Source organism: Marmota marmota, unplaced genomic scaffold (genome assembly GCF_001458135.2).
Source record: "Marmota marmota marmota unplaced genomic scaffold, marMar, whole genome shotgun sequence".
Taxonomy (NCBI): Eukaryota; Metazoa; Chordata; class Mammalia; order Rodentia; family Sciuridae; genus Marmota; species Marmota marmota.
The window spans coordinates 6,833-28,982 of record NW_025999874.1 but is presented as its reverse complement, the minus strand read 5'-3'; the positions used below and the strand labels follow the sequence as shown (position 1 = coordinate 28,982).

Here is a 22,150-nt window from a genome sequence, read left to right as displayed (position 1 = left end):
AGGCAGGCCTCCAGGAGGAAGCTTGCTGGCCTTGGCGACAGGTGGGGGATGCCAAAGGGCATGTGTCCTTCGTTAAGTGCAAAAATCTGGATATACCAAGGGCTGACGGAAGGCCTCAAGCAGGCAAGAGAGGGATGGTCATTCAACACCCCACACAACACAAGCTAGAGGGTTAATATGGAGTGGGAAGAAGAGAAAGGCGGGGAGAAATAGAGGTGACAGGGCTTCCATTGGATTTGCCACGGTAGGGGTGAACTCTGTCAACTCCAGACAGAGCTCCCCAAGAGAAGACGGGGACCCTTTCTACAGAAGGACTGATGAATGGATACCATGGGTGACATCTTCCAAGAATACTTCCCTACTCCCTTCCCAAGTATCTTTCCTGCTAAGGTTTGAAGTTCTAACATCGCGGATTTACTCCTAAGTATGTGTCTCCTCCTGCTTTTAGCCCCCACCCCCTACAAACATCAAAAATGCTTGTAAAAGAAAACTTGGAAAATACACAGAGGGTAAAAACATTTTTCCCACACCCTCATCCTCCATGGCACCCACCCACTTGTAACATTTTGTTCTTTTTCTGCCCTCCTTGTCATTTTTGGGCTCAGCTGTGAGTCTCCTGTGTAGGGATTCTGAAGCCCTCTTTCTCACATAGCTTCTGTCTAATTCCAGTTCCATGTTCTAGAAACATCAGGTTCCCCACCACCAAGTGCCAGTGAGTTCTGTGACCTTTCTGGATTTTAGTGTTCTTGTCTGTAAAATGAGGACAATGATGACTGATGCCCTAGCCCACAGTGCTCCAAAGTCTAAGAACACAAATGAAGGTCACTGGGTATTGCCAGTACCACTCAAATGTGTGGGGTCAGGACTGATGGAGTGGTCAGAAGAGAACTAGTCATAATGACTGGCAGAGAAGGCCAGGTCACAGGGAGGGTGGGGAAGGACAAGGAGAGGGACAAGCGAACAGACAGCACCAATCCTATCTAGGCCTCCCCAGGACCAACCTCATGGGCTCTGGTGCTCTCCCTCAGAACTGTTGGGGCATTGCTTGCCCTGCTTCCAATTGGGTCCAGAGTCCATTTCCGCTGGTGCAGCTGAGAGGGAGACTAGAGGGAGACAGTCACCTGAATGCCACATTTCTACTCACTAATGGCCTCATGGGGAACTTAGGGGGTTTTCTGAGTGCTCTCTGGCTGGAAATTGGAGGTGTGAGGAACCTGGGGCCAAGAAGGCTGGTTCTTGGGGTTTGGCAGCAGGTGGAGGAAGAAAGGGATTCTGGAGACCCTTTGGAGCTGAATTTGATTCAACTGTTACAAGACCTTTCGCTCCATGCTTGTGACCTCCAAGGGATGCGTCGTGTATGTAAGTGTGTGTGTGTGCACACGTGCACATGCATACGAGCACACTTGGGAGCAGGTGCGTACCCACAGAGGAGGGGAGACGCATCCCTGAGCAGCGGCTGCCTTGGGCTGCTTCATGGAGACAGGTAGCTGCATGTGTATGTCTAAGAATGTCCCTCCCGCGGACCTGTGTGGACGTGTGGGTACAGAGCAGCTGTGGGTCTACCTAGGAATTTAGATATCCTTGGGGGAGACGTGGGGGGGGTCTGTGAGTCACTGAATATCTGGACTTGTGCTGTAGTGCTGGTGTGTGTGTGTGTGTGTGTGTGTGTGTGTGTGAGCGCAAGCACCTGTGCTCAATGGAGTGTGTGTCAGCATAGGAGGGAGTGCTTCTGTGAGCATGTGTCATGTTTGTATGACACTCCATAACTCTGCAGCTGCATAAAAAGGCCACACAGATCAAGGTTATAAGCTGTTCCCTAAGCACCTACTATCTGCTGGACCCTAAGCCAGGCTCTGGAGACAGAGAGAAGTAAAATTCAGGCCTGCCCCTTGAGGACTTTGCAAGGCAGGGCAGGGTGGGAGCACACCAGCCATACCAAGGACCACTCCTTACGTCCTTCCTTAGGGAACCCATAATACCACCACCGTGGGATGATCTGCTGCTCCACCGTCTCCCCCTCCATATTATGAGCCCCTTGAGGGCTGACACTTAGGAGGTACACCATGCTCTGAGAGGATGTATCATGGTAGACTGCCATAAGTCAGGCTGTGCCTCTGCATCCCTGAGCCAGCCACGGTCAGTTGTGAGCCATGGCAACTTTCCTGGGACTGGGCTCAACTCCTATCTCCACGACTACCACTGGGCCACCTGCACCAGCTATTTCAGCTCTCCCAGCCTCAGTTTTCTCATCTATGCAATGGGGATAAGGATCACCCCAGCCTCCTAGGGCACTTGAGGCCTCACTGAGACCATGGACTGAGCCGGGTTTTGTGCACATTGGAGCTCCACACCCTGGAACTGCTGTAGGAATTCCCATTCTCAACAATGAGGAGCTGCCACCTGGGCCATCTGTAAAGCCCGTTGACTAAGAAGGCAGGAACAGAACTCTGAGGGCTCTGTGGGCAAGTTTGGGATGACCCCAGGCAGCAGATTTCAGGTACGATTCTAACTTCAGAAGGAAGGAGCCCAAGAGTGGGGTATATGCCATTGGCTGGGGGAACTCAGGGCATTTATCTGAACATTTTCTATGTGTTTTTCACTCTCCAAGCATCAAATCTTTGCTGTTTCCTCTACTGTCTCTGAAGCACAGCCTCCCATCAGACATCAACATGTAATTTTCATGAAATTTTCAAGATATGTCACCTCGGGGGAAATCCCTCCTCCCCACACACTGCACATGCCTGCCTTACTGTGCTGTTCCTGTGGTGTGTGCTCATGGACTTGAGGACAGGAGGGGCAGCTGGGGCAGCCCATGATGGACCCACTCCCTTCTCACCTACCCACACTTGGGTGCCCATGGACATGGCTGGGGCTTGGTGGTGTCCCCCCACCACTCCAGTCCATGGCTCATCCTCCTCTCTGACTCACTAGTGCTGCTCAGACCCCTCCTCCTCTGACGAAGATGGGAAAACACCATGAGTAATAAATACTGGCTTCAAGTGGAGATCTTTCGATATTGTAAAAATTCTGTATCTCAGAGTAACATTCAAGCCATAGCAATAAATGTCCATATTCCAGTATGTCCTCTAAGTTCCCAGTAAGCTTCTAAAACATAATACTTGTTTCCTGCATGATTATAATACTTCCAAAATATTATGAGAAAAATAAGGCTTTAATTTGAAAACAAATGTTAATATTAAAAAAAAAAAAAGTAGAAGCAGGCATTGTATCACATGTCTGTAATTCCATCCACTCTGGAGGCTGAGGCCAGAGGATTGTAAGTCTGAGGCCAGCCTCAGCAACTTAACAAGACCCTGCCTCAAAATAAAATAAAAAGGACTGGGGATGTAGTTCAGTAGTAGAGTACCCCTGACTCAATCCCCAGCAAAGAAAGGAAAGAAGGAAGGAAGGAAGAAAAAGCGGGTGGATAAAGAAGCATAAGATCTATATGCCGCAACTCAAAACATGCACAAGAATGATTTCTAAATAGATAATTATCTGAATGTACAAATGAAGCCATAAAAGTTTTAGAAGAAAACATGAAAGAACTCCTAATTAGCTTGGGTTGTTGGAGGCTGGTTTAAGTATAAGTTAAAATCCAGAAACCATAAAATTTAAAAATTGATAAATTATACAAAACTAGAAAAACAAATATTTGCAACTCACATCATAGACAAAGAACTGACCTCCCTAAAGGGTAAAGAACTCTCAGGAATTAAAAAGATCAGTAGAACAATAAAGAAATGGGCAAAGGATTTGAGTAGTTTCCACAAGATAGGAAAAACTATCTGAAATGATAAAAAGACAAAAAGAGACAGCATGTCTGCCCAGGGGTTACCTGTTTAAGGGTATAAACTGCTTATGTTCATATAGGAATACATGACCAGTGTAACTCCACGTTACGTACAGCCACAAAACTAGGAAGTTATACTCCATGTATATATGATACACCAAAATACATTCTACTGTCATGTGTAACTAAAAAGAGAAAAAAAAAATTTAAATTTAAAAAGGGTATAAACTTTTGTTTGACTTGCATTTACTATAGATCAGGACATTTTCCAGGCAGAGGTGTAAACTCTTTTTTGTGTGGGGGAGGATAGTTACTGAGGATTGAACCCAAGGGCGCTTTGCCACTGAAACACATCCCCAACCCTTTTTTTTTTTTTTTTTTGAGACAGTGTCTTACTAGGTGCCTGAGGCTGTCCTCAAACTTGCAATCCTCCTGCCTCAGCCTCCTAATTTGTTGGGATTATAGGTAGGCACCACCATACCTAGAAGTAAGCGTAAACATTAAATGTGTGCCAGGGTGGTAGAAACTGGAAACCCAGGGACTTTTCATTGTTAACCTTTCTGCACTCTTGTTTTTTTAGATGAAACTGCACTATCATTTAAATTTTTCATTAAGTTAAAATCTTTTGTCCAATTTTTAATTAAGTGAGTTTTTTTTCCTTAGTATCACATTTTTAGATATAGTTTTCTAGTTTTTAAATTGTTTATTTATTGTTTACGGTTCTGGGAATTGAACCCTGGCCTCTCACATGCTATCCCAGTTTTCCCCACCCCTTTTTATTTGCTTTTGAGGCAGAATCTCACTAAACCCAGGCTGGTCTCGAACTTGCCATCCTCCTGCCTCAGAATCCTGAATCGCAGGGATCACAGGCATAAGACGTTTACCCGGCTTGATCCCTCCTTTTCTGAGCAGCTGGGGGTGGGGTGAGGCGAGAGAGGGAGGGTGGGCTGACAGGTAACAGATGAACTGCTGGTCCAGGTGAGGCAAGCCTCCATCTATTTCAAGACGGTGGTGATTAGAAATAAGACACACAGGCTTCCCTCAGCCCATGGCCGCGGATCTGATTAACTTCTGAGAGATGAAGAGCAGGACCCATCCCCCGTCCACGGGGTTTGGGACACACCCCAACCAATGAGCATGCCAGTCAGAAGCCTGAGGTTCCAGTCTCTGCGGTTTGACAGCCGAAGTGTCTTGGGGCTCACGCTCCTTGACTATCAAGTAGGAATAACACCCCCGCCTGCCCACTGCTGCGTTCCTTAGGAAAGTCCCAACAAGGGCGAGCATCTGGACGCGCATTTAACCTTAAATTGGAAACCACAAAAGTAAAAGGTCACATTGCTCTCAGTGTCCCACAGAAGACAGAGGAGTGGGAGCCTTGATGGGCAGGCGGCACGGAGCACTGCAGATTCCCCAGCAGGGACAGTGAGAGAGCACGCGTGCTGGAAGACGGGGCTGGGGCCCAAGAGAAGGCAAAGAGGAGGACGTCTATGCCTGTAGGACATGTCCATAACTAGAATCTGCTGACCCCCAAGGCAGGTGTTCAGACTGTGGGACGGTGTCATCATCTGTCCTAGATGCTCGGAGCCGGGAGCCACCCAATTCACTTTCCTCGGCAGCAGTTAGAAGGGGGTGAGCAACCTGCATCTAACAGCCTCCTGACTCCATTGGAAAAGCTCTTTCAATATTGTTTTCATCATGATTTTTCCTTTTATTTTCACAACAATAGGAATATGATGACGATAAAAATGAAAACAAGGGTAATAATAATAGTTGGTGGTCTGGTTTGGGCCCCAGCCTGCCCCATCTGAAGGGCTGCTCCTAGGCCGGGATGGTGAGGCACACCTGTACGTGGTCCCAGATACTCTGGAGACTGAGGCAGGAGGATCGCCCGAGCTCTGAGCCTGAGACCAGCCTGGGCAGGGTGGTGAGACCCTATCCAAAAAAAAAAAAAAACAAAAAACCTGCTCATGTAACTCTAGCATTTTAGTGCCCTCAAGGGGGAGGGCGCAATGTTTTCTTTGAGTCCAGCGTTCAGAGCCCCAGTCTGGCCTCTCATAAAGGGAGGTTAAGCAGAAAGGAGGCAGGCTGGACATACTAGAGGGGTTCACACTGTCCTTCCCTGCTGGAGGGCTCTCCAGGAACAGGGAACAGGACTGTACTGTGACTCATGGCCACAGGCATTTGGGTCTTTGTAGGCCGGCTCCTCCATAAAGTGAACAGGGCTGAGTCTGTGGCTCCGTGGTACAGCACTCGCCTGGCCCATGTAAGTGATGGGTTGGATCCTCAGCACCACACACACAAAAACAAAAACAAAGTGTGTGTGTGTGTGTGTGTGTTTCCCATGGGCCCCTTAAAGTTTTATGGGCCTAGAAACGTGCAAATATGCCTCCTGGCCTAATGGAGAAGCTGGCCCTCAAGGCTGATCTGCCACCCAACAGCCCCAGGGGCCAAAGACCTGTTCTCTTCCAACCTGAGTGGCCCAGGTGTTGACCTAGGAAAAGAAAAGCTTCACCATGTTCCAGGCACTGAAGCAAAAACAGGCATTTGTGCGGTCTGTTCTCAAAATTACAAGCAACAATTTGATAAAAAAGGACACACTGGAGTTCATTAAAAGTTTTTTTAAAATATTGTGTCGCAAAGGTCACCATCAGGGAAGTGAGAGAATGGGGGAAAATATTTTGAAGTCTTATATTTGATAAGGGCCCAGGATCCAGAATATAGAAAAAGAATCTTACAATTCAATAACAAAAGGATAACTATTTTTAAAAATGGGCAAAGGATTAGAATAGGCATTTTTCCAAAGAAAATACACAAATGCCTGACAAGCATGTGAGTAGCTGACTCCACATTATTCGTCACTGGGGAAATGCAGATCAAAACCACAGTCAAATACCGGTTCACAGGCAGGAGGATGGCTCTAGAAGAAAAGCAGATGGTGAACTGGGAACGTAGAGCGCCTCCTAGCACACACAGGTCCTGGGTTGGATACCTCGCGCCATAAACAAAAAACAAGCGTTGGCGAGGATGTGGAGAAACAGATGCCGTACACGGCTGGTGGGATTATGAAAGTCATTTCCAAAGCCACTTTGGAAAGTGGTCTGGCAGTTCCTCAAAAGGTTAAAAATAGAGTTACCATATGACCCTACAGCAATTCCACTCTTAGGTAATCGATGTCTGTTGAGAGCCACAGCCCAGTCAGAAGGACGCCTGGCATATTGCCAGAGGGAATGGTTGAAAGGTGAACCATTGAGATGATGATTTGAGTTAAGCTGTATATAATTGCTGTGATGCTGGATTGATTGAGTTGTATATGGACCCTGCTCCGGGAATCTGCCTCGGGTGCCCTCTACTTTGGAGTTCCCGAGCAGTTCTCGGGAGGGGTTGGGGAGATTGGGCGTGCCGGCCGGTGGAAGGGGTGTGTTCCCGAGTAGTGTGTGTGCAGTGCCGGTGAGAGTTGGGGAATAAAGAGTTGCTGTTTGAACCTACAAGGCTTTGTGGCGGCTCGGTTATTTGTGCCCAGCCAGACTGCGGCAAATGTCCACATAGAAACTTGGACACCGATGTCTACAGCAGCATCATTCACAGTAGCCAAACAGAAACAAGCCAGATATCCATCAACTGATCAATGGGTAACAAGATGTGTATGTCTATACAACGAGATATCATCCGACAATAGAAAGTGAGGTGCCAACACATGCTACGAATGTGGGTGACCTTGAAAGCACTATGCTAAGTGAAAAAAGTTTATCATGAAAAAAAAAAAAGCTACATCTTTTCCGATTCCATTTACATGAAACATCCAGAAGAAGCAAAAGTAGATTTGTGGATGCCTTAGGCTGGGGCTTTTGGCATGACGGCTAAACACTGGTATCTTGTGGGGGTAATGGGAAAGGTTCTAAAACTGATTACGGTGCTGGTTTCACCACCCTGTAAAGATACTAAAAACCGTTGCCTTTTACACTTTAGGTGAATGGTGTGGTCTAACAAAATAGATCTCAGTACAGCTGCTATTTAAACAGTCTCAGGAGGGAGGCTTCCCTCAGCTTCCTGTGGCCCCGTAGCCACTTTCCATGAAAGAACTGCAACTTATTCTCTCATAGTTCTGGATCCAAAATGAGGATGAATAGACCGAAATCAAGGTGCCCGTGGGGCCGCACTCCCTCCGGAGGTGCTAGGAGATAACCCGTTCCCTGCCTTTCCTGGTTTCTGGTGGCTGCCGGCGTTCCTTGGCTTGTGGCTTCATCGCTCCCATCTTCAAGGTCAGCATCTTTGAATCTCTGCTTGCCTTTGCCTCGTCTTCTCCGGCTGGCTGTCAAATCTCCCTTTGCCTCTTTCTTTATAAGGATCCCTGCGATTGCAACTAAGGCCCTTCCAGCTGATCCAGGATAACCTCCCTATGTCAAGATCTTTAACTTCTTACATCTGCCAACACCTTTCTTCCACACACTACAGACTGGATGTTTACACCTCCCCAAAACTCAGACGTTGAAATCTAATCACCAAAGTGATGGTATTTGGAGGTGGGTCCTTTGGGAGTGAGTAGGTCATGTGGGAGTAACTAGCCATGGGTGGGATTAGTGCCCAACCATAAAAGGGACCCCCCCAAAACTCCCCAGCCCCTACCATCATGTAAGCACACAGAATAAAAGACAGCCAGAAGGTCAAGTATCAACTAGGTGCTCATAGGCACGTCCGCCTGCCTAGGTCTGTCTGGCTTGCTCTGAGGAGCTGACCTCATACAGCAGCTTCCCTGGGCAGAAGATGCAGACCCAGTTCCTGACCTGACACACACACATAAATCAGGAGACCAGGGCCAGCTTCTCAGGCAGGGGACCCACACAGTCACACAGGCCCTGTGCTCAGAAGCCTTACGCTAGATTCACAAATTATATTTGGTCCCACCCTGTGACTTTGGACAAAGGAACAGATGGGAAGGCAACTGGAAAGACTGCCCCTGTAACTGGCCTCCCCTCAGCCTGGAAAGTGCCAGCTCCCTGACCCAGCCCCTCTGCAGTCAAGGTCATGCCGTCCCCTCTGCTTGGAAAGCTCTTCCTAAACCCCATGTTTTAACTCCTTCCCTCCAGGCCCAGCTCAGAGGAGACTCTTGACCAGACCTGACCTTCTACTGTACCCCTCTTAGCTCTCTATTTTTATGTGACTCTCAGTGCCTGGGACTGGGATGGGCCTGCCGGGCTCAGGGCTGTGCCCCTGTCATCTGCATAACACCCAGGATAGAGCAGGCTCTTGAGAAATCCTTCTTAAATGGGTGAGTAAGCTAAAAGCACAGCCCGGACATAAAAGGTCACCATGAACCATTTACACAACAGCCGCCCTGCAAGGCCACACTGTCAGACAGGCTGCGACGGCTGGCCTCGGCACTGAGCTAGGGCTCCTTGGGACAGAGAAAAAGCCAGTGTTAGCCACTAACCTCGTGTAGCAGGATTCAGCCCTGAAGGGAGGGCAAGCCTGAGGCCAGCGGAGATGACCAGGACCTGAGGAGCCCCCAAAAGAGAAGGCAGAAGTGAGGGTTTGGAGGTTTGGGGTGCTGAATCCCTCCAGGGGCCTGAATAGGCAGCAGCAGCAGCCAGCAGCGCACACAGCTGGCCCCTGCCTGTCCCCCGGCTTAGGAGAGAGGTGATACAGGCTAGTGGCAAGCCAGGCCAGGCCAGGGCTCCTTGGAAGGCCTCTGACCGTCACTCTGACCTATCTTGGATGTGCTTGGACTGCTGGATTTGGCAAATGAGAATACCTGATGCGCAGTAGCACTTGATTTTTCAGATAAACATCAAGTAATTATTATTTATTTAAGTATAAGCATATCCCACAACTTGCATGGGACATTCTAAAAAGAAAAAAAAAAGATCTGTTGTTTATCCAGAACTCAAATGTAACTGAGCATTCTTTATTTATCTGACAACCCTCTCAGGACCACCTCATGCAGGATCCTGGGCTCTTGTTGGGGAAGGGGCTGAACAGTCTGATTCCAGATTTTTTTTTTTTTTCTTTCAAGTCAGGTGACCAAGAGGAAAGGGCACAGATCAGAGGGAGCTGAACTGCTCTCCCAGGTCAATCAGGTCAGTGTCCCCCAGGGAGGGAGGAAGGTGGGCCTCTCCTGTGCCATGCTGGGCCCCTGGGGTAAGAGGCGAATACCTGGGCCTGCCCTCCAGGGCGCTGCTTGGTGGGCTGACCAGCCAGCAGGTCCCTCGGCGACACAGTGCCAGGTCCCCCTCCTCCTGGAAGGTAAAGAAAGCAAAAGCTCCATGTGAGAGGTGGCCTTCTCAGGATGCCCCTCCACTTCCCTCCTCTCTCTGCGGCGGAGACAAGGCGGTGCCTTTGCTGACCTTCTTGATGATTGATTCTAACCTCCCAGCTTCGCGTCATCCACGGATTGAATCCGAAAGTTGCCAGAGTCCTCGTCCAAGTCGTTAATAAAAATACTCAATAGGAGAAGAATGCGAGAGAGGCCTGGGGCACCCTACCAGGGACTCGCCCAGACCTTCACCAGAAGCCTATCGCTACAAATGGCAACTGCTACAAATCTCCTTATTCTGCTAGCATTGACCCTGAACTTCTCCAGGAAGACTCTGGGACTCCTCATGGGATGCGTTATACTGTAAGGGTAAAAGAAATTGAAGTTAAAGCGTAAAAGTTAAAGGGTAAAAGACCGGGTGTTGTAAAGTTTCTAAGCTGCAAGGTCTGAGTTAAATTTCTGTAGCTGTTAAGACAGTGCTTGGAACTGCCCAGTAATAAGGGCTCTGTGTGGTCGCACATAGGCATTGCAGGGCCTGGACCAGTCAGTTTAAATGTAACCCCCTCCTTAGGAATGACCTATCACTCCAGCCTGACCTGTTCCCGCCAATGAATGAACCAATCATGTTTAGGAGTTGTTATTCAATTTTCCCGTGCCTAATGATGATTTGTTCTGATGTATACAAAGCCCTCCACCCTCCCCAAAAAGTGTACTTAAGCAGTGCTCAGCCCCTGCTCGGGGCTCTGGGCTGCTTTCCCTTCTTTAGTGGGCACGGAGCCCCAGCATGCTGGTTCAATAAATCCCCCCTTCTGCCAATTGCATGAGTGGTCACTTGGTGGTCTCTTTCTCCGACATTTCTCGGGATCCTTACAATGCGTCTTGATAAAAATCCAACAATTCAGGGTATTGCAGGTCTGAAATCCCAGGAGCTTGGGAGGCTGAACAGAGGGATCATGAGTTCGAAGCCGGCCTCAGCAACAGCAAGGTGCTAAGCGACTCAATAAAACCCTGAATTTAAATACAAAAAAAAATAGGGCTGGAATGTGGCTCAGTGGTCCAGTGCCCCTGAGTTCAATCCCTGGTAACCCTCCCCCACCAAAAAAATCCAAAAATCCTGGTGGGGACTTTATGTCCATTAGATGATGGTTATCCTTGCTGCTTCTACAGCAGTAGTGATAATAATTATCATCACTGGAATTTTCTTTATTTTTCGTCCTCATTCTACCTTCCCTCTCCTTTCTATCCAGGATAAATTGAATTTTGCTAAATAAAACAAGAGGAAGCCCTAATTGGTTTATTACAAGTTCCTAAAGAAATTTACCCCACCAGAAACAATTCTTACAGGGGGAAAAATAGAGATCAGCAAAACTGACTTCAGATACAAACAGTGACTTTGGCTTAAAGAACAGGCAGTTTCCAGCTTATCATCCCGTTTTGATCCAGCAGTTTAAATTGGCTGTTGAGCCAATGCTAAATGTACTCAAAAGCCATCTGACAAATGCTGATTACGGCCCCCAAGCCATTTATCCACGGTGAAGTCGGCAGTCAAGCCACAAATCTCTTCAGGCTCCCAGATTTGAACCCCTTTAATCCAGGGGCAGGCAGAGGTCTGGACAGCTTCCCTCCCCAGCAGGTGGGAGCCAGCAGCTGCCTGGGTGCAGGGGTTACTTTGAAGTCCAAAGTCTATAATTTTTTAAATATTTTTTTTTTAGTTATACACGGACGCATTACCTTTATTTTTGTTTATTTACTTCCCGTGTGGTGCTGAGGATCAAACCCAGGGCCTCACACGTGGGAGGCCAGTGCTCTACCACTGAGCCACACCCCAGCGGCCCCAAAGTCTGTGATTTAAAGGCATTTATAATAGAGGCTAGTCCCCTTTTCTGGGGAACTTTGTAGCAGGAAGAGGGTTCCCTTCCCTTACATGTCCCCATCAGTGCCTATGGACCCCCACCTCTTGAGAGGATCAGAACCTTGCCTGGTAGCTCAGGGAAAGGGTGTGGCCCTTTCTCCAATGGTTTCTAAAGCCTGGATTGACTGGGCTGCAGAATCTGTCCGTCTCCTACTTGTTTAAAAAAAATGGGGGGCTGGGATTGTGGCTCAGCGGTAGAGCGCCCGCCTAGTACGGGCAGGACCTAGGTTCGATCCTCAGCACCACATAAAAAAAGAAAATAAAGGCATTGTGGTGTGTCCATCTACACCTAAAAAAAAAAAATGGGGTGCTGGGGTTGTAGCTCTGTGGCAGAGCGCTCACCTAGCACATGCAGGACACCATATAAAGATAAATAAACAAAAGGTATTGTGTGCCTCTGCAACTAAAAATATATTAAAAAAAAAAAAAAAGGGATTGAGGATAAAGAGCAAAAAACACAGAATCTGAGATGGGACATGGACTGGTGGCTGACGTTTATGTCACCCTCTGTGTTTTACCGACTTCTACACATATGCTCTGGGAATTTAAGGGAGAAGGGACATTAAAATATTTAAAACAGTCCCCACCGGTGTGGTTCTCAGCCAGGACAGAGTCTCTGGATCTCAACAAGACATCTGCCCAGCACTGTCCTGGGTCCCCGTGGAGAATGGTAACAGAAGAGTGGGGAGATTCCATTTGCGGAGTGATTTTTTTGTTTTCTCTCTGTTTTTGCAGTGCCGAGAAAGGGACCCAGGGCCCCACACATGGGAGCCTCTCCCGCTACACCATACCCGGCCCTCCGAGCGCAGTTCCGTCAAAAGCATTTCGATCAAGGTCTCAAGCAGAGTGCCACAAGGCTCTGTCCTCTTTCCTCTCCTGGGGACATGTTGGTCGCTGGCTCAGATGGGAGCACGGGACTCCATGGCTGGCTGACACAGCCTCAGGACAAACACACAAGGGACCAAATGACAACGTCAGTCGTCAAAAACTAGCACCAGGAGCGGGAGAAATGGGCCCAACGATGACATGTAATCGAAAACGAAGGTCCCGGCTTAGTTCCTCAGAAACTGACCACATGATGTTGCTCAACAGCAGAAGGCATGGGAACACCGGTGACCTAGGAAGGGAGGTGGCCACCATCACGGTTGGTGGCATTTATGGAAGTGTTCCCAAGAGGGGACAAGACCGTCCTGCTGTGTTTTGTTATCATTTCCTTGGTTTGGGGGACTGTGAGACCCAACAGCAGGCAGAAGCGTAGGGGAAATGTCGAGGAGGGGACCTTCACACCACACTGTGAGAGGAGCCTTCCACGGAGGTCAGAGGTTAAGACGGAAAAGGAAGATTGAGGGGCACCTGATCATCACCTTCAAATGCCTGCAATGCACCGAGAGGAAGGAGAACCCGACTTGTTTCTTCCCTCTGGGTAGGAAGCACAGGGAGGTCTATCCAGCCAGATGCTGACCAGGTTTCTAAAGGCAGCTGAGAGAGGGCTCCTCCGGATCCTCACTGCGCCCCTGTCACTGCTACCAAGACGCAGGTTTGGGGCCAGTTCCTGAGGTCTCCAGAAGTCCCAGCGGCCACTCCTTTCACGAGAGGGTGGGGAGGGAATGTCTACCAAATCCCTTCTTATTGATGAAACGACTAAGGAAGCCAAAGCCTGTGAAGCCAGAGCCCTGGACCCAGCGGTGTCCCTGTGACTGCTGGGGAGACAGACAAAGGGACAGGAAGGGAGACTGCTGTCCCCTGTGGTGGCCATTTCAGAGGGGGTCCGAGGCCAGGATCACAGGTCAGGCCATAAAGGAGGTACCAGGGTTCCAAGTGACCTTCCAGACAACACTAAACAGTGTCCACATCCTCCTGGGGGAACCTAAGCAGATCAGCTGGACTAACCACGGAGGGACAGAAAAGGCAGCCTCGGTCCCCAGCTGGCAGTACCCTCTGGGGTGACAGAATGACAGAGTCCAGGGATGCCCCCGAGAGAGCAGCAGGGCCTGGCTTCCTTGGGCTCCTCAGCAGTGGCCCGCGCTGACCCCGTCGGTGCCTGGGGTGCCCAGCAAAGCCAAAGAAACCCAGGGGACAGACCGGGAAGACCCAAGCTCAGGGAGCCCCATCCCCCTGCCCCGCCCTCCATTCTCTGAGGTGCTGATTTTGCTGGGTTGTCCTCGGTTTTTGTCGCGGTTGGGCTGGTGATGGAACCCAGGGCCTCGCTCCCGCTAGGCCAGTGCTCTACCACCGAGCCGCGTCCCCAGCCCTAAGTCTGCGTTAAACAAATCCATTTCAACATCCCTGGTCGCAGATGCTCATTTATCAATCAATTGACTAAAAAATCAACCTTTCTATCTAATCATATAGATATGCTCTTCAGCTCTCCCTTGAACCAGTTATACCCTCTCACTTTCTCCATCATTAAGTTCAATAAAATATTTGACATAATTTCATTTTACATTTGTATGAGAGTTATGATTTTACTCTTAAAAATTATCATTTTTTCCAGGCATGGTGGCACATGCTTGTAATCCCAGTGTCTCAGGAGGCTGAGACAGGAGGATCACAAGTTTGAGGCCAGCCTAGGCAACTCAGCAAGACCCTACCTCAAATAAAAAATAAAAAGGGCTCAGTAATGCTGGTCACGGAGGCACACGGCTGTAATCCCAGCTGCTCGGGAGGCTGAGGCAGGAGGATCCCGAGTTCAAAGCCAGCCTCAGCAATGACGAGGCACTAAGCAACTCAGTGAGACCCTGTCCCTAAATAAAATACAAAATAGGGCTGGGGATGTGGCTCAGTGGTTGAGTGCCCCTGAGTTCAATCTCTGTTACCAAAAAAAAAAAAGGCTCAGTAATCAAATGTCCTTGGATTAAATCCCCAGAACACCAGACACACACACACACACACACACACACACACACACACACACACCTTATACGGGATTCTCCTATGGACCTTTGATTTCATTAATAATAGCTAGTATTTACTGAGTATTTAAGACACTTCTAATCGGTGGTCTTGTTTGATCCTATGAGTCAGATACTACCATTACCATTTTTCTTAAGTCAGAGAAATCAGACTCTCAGAGAGGTTAGTACACTTGTCCAGCTCCCCCAGCTAGTGGAAGTGGTGGAGTCAGTCAGTCAGACTCTTGGCTGCCCTGAGCCCTTAATTCCCCATACAATGCTCTCAGGAGAGAAACATTTCAGAACGTCTTGAAATGCCCCACAGAGGAAAGTCGTCAGCCTAAAACAAAGACAGAGGAACTCAGAGTCTAAAAAGTCAAAAACACAAAATAGGAAATATTTATTCCCGAGGGTATTCTAGGATGCCATCCTTCAGTCTGCTCTATACAATTGTCTTCTGCTTCCTGTTTCTTTACAGCTGCGTTACCTGGCTTAACAGAATTAAAATAAATCAATACACATTAAAGAGGCAGCCAAGTTGGGGTTATGAGAATGTGCACAGGAAGTAGTGCTTCTAGACAGAAATGAGATTCATATGATTTAGGACCAAGCCTGGAGCCTGTGTAAACATTCGTAATATTGGCACCGTTGGAACCCATCTGGGTCTGCAGATGTACCACTCCCAGATGTCAAGAGCCTGCTTTAATTAGACTGTTTAAAAATGGACCCGTTGCCCAGAGAAATAAAAACATGCCCATATAAAGAACCTGCACATGAATGTTCACAGCAGATACATTTGCAATTCCAGATTTCCTGAAAAACTGGAATCTAGGTAGATGCTCTTCAGTGAATGACTAGATGCATGGCATTTTTGTGAAATATTACTCAGTAGTGAAAAAGAACACACTGTGGATAAACACAAGAGCTTGGATGAAGCTGGCCTGTAAACTGTGCAAGTTGGGAGGCTGAGGGAGGAGGATTGCAAGTTCAAGGCCAGCCCCAGCAACTTAGAGACGTTCTAAGAAATCTAGCAAGATCCTGTCTCAAAATAACAAAAATAAAGGGCTGGAGATGTGGCTCCATGGTAAAGTCTCACTGGGTTAATTCCCAGTACAGAAAAGAAATGAAAAAAAGAATTTAGATGAATCTCCAGGGAATTATTCTGAGTGGGAAAAAAAAAATACATATATATATATATATATATATATATATATATATATATATATATATCCNTGGCCCTCGGCCGCGCTCTGCCTCCTGGCGCTGCCCGCCGTCGCCGCTGCCGCCGCGTACTTCGGGTCAGTGCCCGCCGCGTCCCGGCCCGCCCCCTCCCGCCACGGCAGGGCCAGCTCCCCGCACCCTTGCCCACTGTCCCTGACCCCTGGGAGGCCTCGAACTCAGAGCCTCTCCCTGACGGGACCCAGACCACCTCGAGGCTGGAATTCGTTCGCTGAGCTGGTCTCCGGCTTCCCGGGTTCAGACTCAAATCACCCTTTCTAGAATCCAAGTCTTTGGTCTCTTTGCGCCTCCGTTTTTCTCACCCCGATGGGTGTCAGACTCCAGCCCAAACTCCGGAGCTCTGCATTCGCTTCGGATCCTGGCCCTGTCCGCCCCAGCGCCCCCTGTCCCTGTCTGTCCAGGCGTCTGTCCCGCGCTCTGATGCCCTTTCTAGATTCTCACTCGGGTTCCCTGTGTGCCCCATCCTGGGCTCTGGCCAGTCACAGTCCTTGCCTCGAATTCCTTCCGTGCTCTCGGCCTTCGCCCTGCGGAGGAGAGATCTGGAGGGCTGGGTGCATGGGTGGGAGTGGATCGTTGCGGAGGCTGAAGGATCTTGCTGATCCAAGAGGGATGGGGTGTCAGCTGGAGACTGGAAGGGAACTGTCCGCTACCTGGCATCGAGTGAATGCTCAGGAGAATGACAAGGAAAGGGAGAGAACCCCATTTCAGAGGATGGTTGGAAAAGGAGGATCGCAGTTGGAGTGACACCTGCCGAGTGGGCGGTAACCACGAGGGGACTTTTTGGAGCAAAAGTTATAGGGCAATTATTTCCAAGTCTCTTCTTCTCTGACCCTGAATTGCAGGGATTTGGAGGGGTTGGGGTGGAGGCAGACATCATGCAAGGATGAGAAGGCATCTTCCTGACCTTCACCCAAAGCTGACTCCAATCACCTACATCGGTGACTTTAAACCTTTCCTTTACCCCCACCTTTTTTTTTTTTTGTGAGCTTCACCCCCACACAGGACAAAGCTTACTGTCAGACCACAGCAAAGGCAAGAAAACACCCAGCAAGTGACCTGCCAGAGGCTGCTCTTAGGAATCCACCAGGGAGGGGTGTGCAAGGGTCTGAGGAGTCCCTTGCAGACTGGAATAGGGGCTGCAGGCTAATTTCCAGGTCATGACCCCTGGAAATTACATGTCTGGGCTGTAGGCAGTGACCTCCCCTGAAATATATGGAAAAGATTGTCAGCCAAGATCTTAGTGCTGGGCCCAACTTTCTGATGATCACTTGGTCTCAGGGCCTCAGTCTTTTTCCTTTGTACAATGAAGGAGTTGAATTTGATATAACCAACCCCAAGACCAGTGTATGTATGTGATATTTGTTTTCCCAGGATTTCAAGCTTGAGGGTCCCCAACAGCAAAGACATATAGGTGGACACAAACTCAGGTTTGACCCTTCCACTTGCTAGCTCTATGCTCTTGTTCAAGTTACTGGTGGACTGGCTTTGTCCACCAGTCTCTGATCTGTAAAATGAGAACAACAGTGCCTATTTCATAAGAGGAGTGAGTTAGTACATGTAAAGCACTTAGAATGATGTCTAGCACATAGTAAATGCTTAACTAATGTTAACGATTATTATCATTATTATTAATAGTGATGGTAGTAGTAGTAAGGAAACCAGGTACAGTATCTTGATGTCCCAGAGGAAATCTGAGAGGTTTCTGACCTGGAATGGAGAAGAGAAGGACATCCCCTTGGACATCACCTCATTTTCACGATTCTTTTGTTTATTTGGGCTTTATGGTTGGAGATAGAGCAGAGGTCAGGTGGGATAGGAAGAGAGAGGTTCCAGGAGGTATGGACCACTCTGGCTAGTGTATTGGAAGGGAAAATAGTTCTCAACAGCACACAGGGTTAGAATCTGAGGGCTGTGAACAAGGGCATCTTTGGAAAGGAGGATGAAGTTGGTCAGCTAGGGCTGAGTCCAGGCCAAGAGGTTTGAGTATTGAAACCCACCTCAATACTCAGGAGCCCCAGCAGGCAGGGCTGGCAAAGTATACCTCAACCACCACCATCCCAGTGGGGAGCAGGACATATGCTTGGACAGTAAGCTAAAATTAGGGCATCATCTCTTAAGTATATGGTCCCAGAGAATGGACAAGATTCAGCCGGGACTCTCACTGAGGAAACCCTCTTGGACTCAGTGATACCAGGTTTTTGGCTTCCTATATGAATCTGTTCTTTGGAAGGAATCTGATACCAGTCTTCACACTCTAGTGAGAATGTGAGGCAGTATGCCTCTCTCTTCCCCAGGCCGTTTGTATGCTAAATCTCACTTCTGACTATAACTTGGAGTACTTTCATTTATTTCCTAGTAAAAGAAATTTCAGCTACCAGGAGTGCAGGTGAGGCTGATTTTGGTGAGGCCAATCTTCTTGGGGGTTTTTGCAAACGGGCTTCAGATTTGGAAGTGACCCCCATCCCCATTGTTCAGAACAAACCCCTAGCACAGTGAGCCAGCAGTGGCCTTAGGTTCTTTTGTGCCAGCCTAGATCCCATTCTGTTGATGGTAATGGTAACATAAATTGCAGAGAAATTTACAAACCAGTTCCTCATGCAGTCTGTTTTCTCTTCAGATCCTCAAAGCCATTCCTGAAGTATGATTTCCAAAGGAAACTGAGGGTCAGAAAGGTCCAGTGACTCACCTGATGTCATACAGCAAATCAGTGGGGGCAAGATAGAAACTGGGTCCTTCCTTGAGCCTATGTTCCATGCCTTACAGAAAATGGCTTCCTGAGCTACTACTGTGTGATGCCCCAGAGGACAGCTAATCTCTGTCTCAATAAAGCCTCACACCTTCTTATAAAACAGGTATTGTCATCACTCAAAGTTCAGCAAGGTTAAAACATCTGCCCAAAGTCACACAGCTAGCCACAGGCAAAGCCTGGATTTAAACCCAGGATCCAAAGGCCTATGTTTTCATAATCTTCTTCTAGTGTCCCTAGAAAGGAAAGAAATGCACCCAGTGCAGAGGCCATGCATTTAGAGAGCATCACCAGAGACGATTATGATTTGAAAATCTGCTTTTACAGGAATGATTTCCAGTTACAAAGCCACTGGTAAGACTAAAAACTGGGCTGAGTGACAGGACCTGGCATGTGCCTGGCTTATCACCTAAGCAGGGCACTTGCTTATAAAACGGCTCAGAAGTTAATATTTGCAGAATCCCTGAGTTCTCCGGGCCAAAGCACATACTCTTGGGAAATCCTAGACCTCAGTGCCAGGACCAGGCCTGTCAGGCTGGGAAATGGAAGGGCCTGAGGGAACTGAAGACACTGGAGACAGATGACTTGACTAAGGACAGTACAGAGAGCTGGAACAGACTTGGCCATTGAGCCCTGGTCCCCCATCATTGTGGCGTCCTCTGAGAGCTCACCTCACAGCCTGGCGGTCTCAGTGCATCCTGACTCCCAGGCGGGTTGTGCCAGTGCCTCCATTAGGGTTCCACCGCAGAAAGAAAGCATCAACTTTAATTTTTCCAAATTCTTATTGCACATCCTAAAATGCATGACTTTTAAGTACACCGAGTTTTAACAAATGAACACACCTGTGCAACTCATTTGTGCTGACCACAATTATTCTATGGAACATTTTCACCACCTCGAAGGATCCCTGGTCCTCTTTGTGATCAACCAACCTTTCCCATCTCCACCAGCCCCAGCTTTCTGTCAATTCCCTGCTTTCTGTCACTAGAGATTAGTTTTGCTGTTGTAGATTTCATGTAAATGGAATCAAAGCTTTTCGTGCATGGAGTCTTTGGCTCAACATGACATTTTTGAGGTTTGTCCATGTTGCACATTTCAAGACCTCTTTCCTCTTTATTCCTATTCCGTTAGATGGATGTACCACAATTTGTGCCTTCACTTCCTATGTGGGTTATCTCCAGTTTTAGGCTGCTCTCAATAAAGCTGGTATACACACCCATGTGCACCTCTTTCATGGACAGATGTTTTAATTTCTCTGACAGAATTGTCTAGGGCTGGGTGGCTGGATCAGATGTAGGAATATGTTTGACTGACAGGAAATGGCCAAACGGTTTTCCAAAGTGACAGTACCATCTTATACAGTTCCAGTTGCTCCATATTCTTGCTGACTATCCTCCATCTTTGTTGTGGCATTTTAGTGGGTGTGCCTCGCTATCTCATTGCTCCATTGGTGAAGGGTGCGTTGGATATTTTTTCACGAGTATTTTGGTCATTTGAACTTTTCCATTGGCTTCTATGTCTTTTTTAAATATATTTTTTTAGTTGTTGATAGGCCTTAATTTAATTTATTTATTTATAGATGGTGCTGAGAATCGAAGCCAGCACCTCACACATGCCAGGCAAGTGCTCCACCGCTGAGCTTCAGCCCCAGCCCTTATATGTCTTCTTGGTAATGAATTTTAAGAGTTCTTTATATATTTTGGAATCAATCCTTTGTCAGAAAATCTTGGCATTATTTTATCCCTGGTTGTGGCTTCCCTTTTCATTTTCTCATTGGTGTCTTATGGAGCTCAGGGTACCCGTCAACTTTTTCTTTTATGGATTGTTTTTGAGTGTCCTACCTAAGAAATATCTGCAAATTTTGGGTGGGCAGAGATTTTTTTTTGGCAGCCCTACCCCAAAGTTGTAGATATTTCCTCCCGTGTTTCTTCCAGGAGCTTCACAATTTTAGCTTTTACACTGAAGTAAAAGCTGAAGCTGCACTTTGAGTATATATGGTGTGAGGTAAGGATTGAAGAATATTGCTCCCCACATGGGGCTTGTTCTAGTGCCATTTGTTGAAAAGATGATCCTTTCTTCATTGCATCATTTCTATAAATTAATTGATCTAATATGTGTGTGTCCATTTCTGAACTTTCAATGTATTGTTCCCCTAATCTATGTGCCTGTCTTTTTGTGCCAATATTACACAGTATTGATTAATGTTGCTTTGTAGTAGGTCTATAAAACAAGTGCTCTGAGTTCTCTAACTTTGTACTTCTTTCTCAAAATATTTTTGGCCACTCAGGTCCTTCGTGCTTCCATATAAACTTTAGCATCAAGTTGTCAACATGCCTATGAAAGCCTTCTGGGATTTTGATTGGAATTGCAATAAACCAATCGATTGGAGATGACATTCTAACACTGAATATTCTGGTTCATGAACAGGTTTATTCTATCCATTTAGGACTTCTAAAATTTCCCTTAGCTTTGTAGTTTTCAGCGTGCCAATCTTGCAAATATTAAAAAAATATATTTCTAAGCATTTGATGTATTTTGATATCATTATTTTTACTTAAAAATTTTTAGAGATTGTACTGGGTCCTGAGTGAATCAGCAGAAGAGGAAAGAAAGGGTGAAAGAAACTTGACTGCTTTGGGGTGGTGGATTAAAAGCCAAAACCTTCCTGATAAGAATCATTGTGTTTTGGGAAGGAATTTAGGCCAGCTTGTCCCTGGCTGAGCTGTAACCCCTGAGGACGTGGGCTCCAGAGTTGGGCTCAGGGTCAAACCAGCCCCCTCAGTGGATGGTGGTGGAGTTTCTGTGACTCGGGAGGAGAAAGAGGAGGGAAGGAAACAGAGCAGGCGTCCTCCCGGCTGAAACTGCCTAAAGGAGATCCCAGTGCCTCTGGGATTGTGTGTCCAGGTAGAAGCTGAACTCCAGAGGGGTGGGCCAGGTCATCTATAAGGGTGATCCTCACCTGGGGTCAATCTGAGCAGGATGGAAGGTGGCCCAGGCCTCGCTCTGGCATAAGGGGCAATGGAGGAATTCGTATCCTCCATTTATCACTTACTAACTGACTCTGGGTGAGTTAGTCAACCATTCTGACCTCAGTTTTCCCATCAGGAAAATGGGATAATCTTTATCTCTCAGGCTTGTTTTGCAGGTTAAATAAATGTATGTAGGGCTAGAAATATAGCTCAGTGGAAGAGAGCTTGCTTAGTATGTGCAAGGTCCTGGATTTGATCTCTAAACATTTTTAAAGTAAGTAAATAAAATATGTAATATATAATGCTTATTATATATTATATATGTATGCAAAAATGCTATTTTTACATAA

At 47.5% G+C, this 22,150-nt stretch overlaps 1 protein-coding gene and 1 long non-coding RNA gene across 2 annotated transcripts in view; both read left to right on the top strand.

The window, feature by feature from the left end:
* Window positions 1-16,085: 16,085 nt before the first annotated feature.
* Wnt9b (Wnt family member 9B) overlaps window positions 16,086-22,150 on the top strand; it is a 12,873-nt gene continuing 6,808 nt past the window's right edge. Inside the window, exon 1 of the mRNA XM_015507211.1 lies at window positions 16,086-16,144. The gene's annotated coding sequence lies outside the window, so the exon portion shown is untranslated. The remainder of the gene's footprint in view (window positions 16,145-22,150) is intronic.
* Window positions 20,469-22,066, top strand: LOC125611477. The gene is made up of 3 exons (XR_007341641.1): window positions 20,469-20,500; window positions 20,766-20,835; window positions 21,119-22,066. It is a non-coding gene; the product is annotated as an uncharacterized LOC125611477 (long non-coding RNA).